Genomic DNA, 1441 nt, shown 5'->3' on the forward strand with positions numbered 1-1441 from the left:
TTTTTTTTTTTTTTTTTTTTTTTTTAACAAAAGCGGGGTTATTAGGGCTTCAGTGAGAAATATGGAAGTTTCTATTAGGCTGTTTGATGCTAATGGAAATGGTCAGTTTGTCTCCATGGCAGCTGAACTCACAGGAAATCTCCTTGGAGGATGAGTTAATGGTGCTTCCAGGAAGCCAAGATAAGTCAGATAAGGGAAATTCAGGTTAGATTTCTTTCCATATCTTCTGTAGCTCAAGTTCTTCATTTCTTAACTCTGGGAAATCCCACTGGGTGCCCCCCCACCTCTCACCCTCCAGAAAACCAGACTGGCTTCCTATAAGGAGAACTGCTTTCAATTCCTCTAGGAATTGGGTTGTAATTTAAACAACATCATAGTTTGATTTCCCATACATCCTTTTACAAGGGCTTTTCCCTCCCTCGGCTCATGCATTTAGCTAAGAGGAGGAGATCTAAAAAAAATTAGATGGGTTAAATGGGTTAGATGGGTTAGATGGGTTAGATGGGTTAAATGGGTTAAATGGGTTGTAATTTAAACAACATCATAGTTTGATTTCCCATACATCCTTTTACAAGGGCTTTTTCCCTCCCTCAGCTCATGCATTTAGCTAAGAGGAGGAGATCTAAAAAAAATTCCTACCAGGCTCTGAATACCAGCCTCTAATTGGCCAAATTTCTAATCATGGAGTTATTAAATCCTTTCAAACATTTTGACAGGTTTCAAGCAGGACAAACAGTAAATACTTCTGGCATTATTGAACAAATCAGAAGACTGAATCAAACATATTTCTAAAAAGCTCAGGGATGCCTGGGTGGCTCGGATGGTTAAGTGTCTGACTCTTGGTTTCTGCTCAGGTCATCATTTCAGGGTCGTGAGACTGAGCTCCCTGTCAGGCTCTACTCAGTGCAGAGTCTGCTTAAATTCCTCTCTCCCCACCCTCTCTCTGCCCCTCCCCAACACCATGCTCGCTCAATCCCTCTCTCTCTCTCAAATAAATAAATCAGCCTTTAAAAAAATAAAACTGGGATGTTCAGAAACAACTGCATATGTGACTATGCACACCCAGGGAAGTCTCAGAAAAGACCTCTGAGAAGACTTTAAATTTATACCTCAGGTAACTCCTTGGCACAAGACATCCTACACCAATTCAAATAATAATGATAACAATAAATAACAATCCCAATGAAAGAGAAGAATCTGATTTCCAGAGTTACCACATTACTAGATTAAAATGTCCAGTTTTCAACAACAACAACAACAAAAATCAAAAGGCATACAAAGAAACAGGAAAGTATGACCCACTCAAAGGAAAAAATGACAGAAACTGTTCCTGAGAAAGACCTGATAGCAGATACATTTATGCTAGGCAAAGACTTCAAAACAAATGTCTTGGGGCACCTGGGTGGCTAAATCAGTTAAACGTCTTCCTCTTGATTTCAGC

The sequence above is a fragment of the Mustela nigripes genome, chromosome 14 (genome assembly GCF_022355385.1).
Source record: "Mustela nigripes isolate SB6536 chromosome 14, MUSNIG.SB6536, whole genome shotgun sequence".
In the NCBI taxonomy this organism is placed as follows: domain Eukaryota; kingdom Metazoa; phylum Chordata; class Mammalia; order Carnivora; family Mustelidae; genus Mustela; species Mustela nigripes.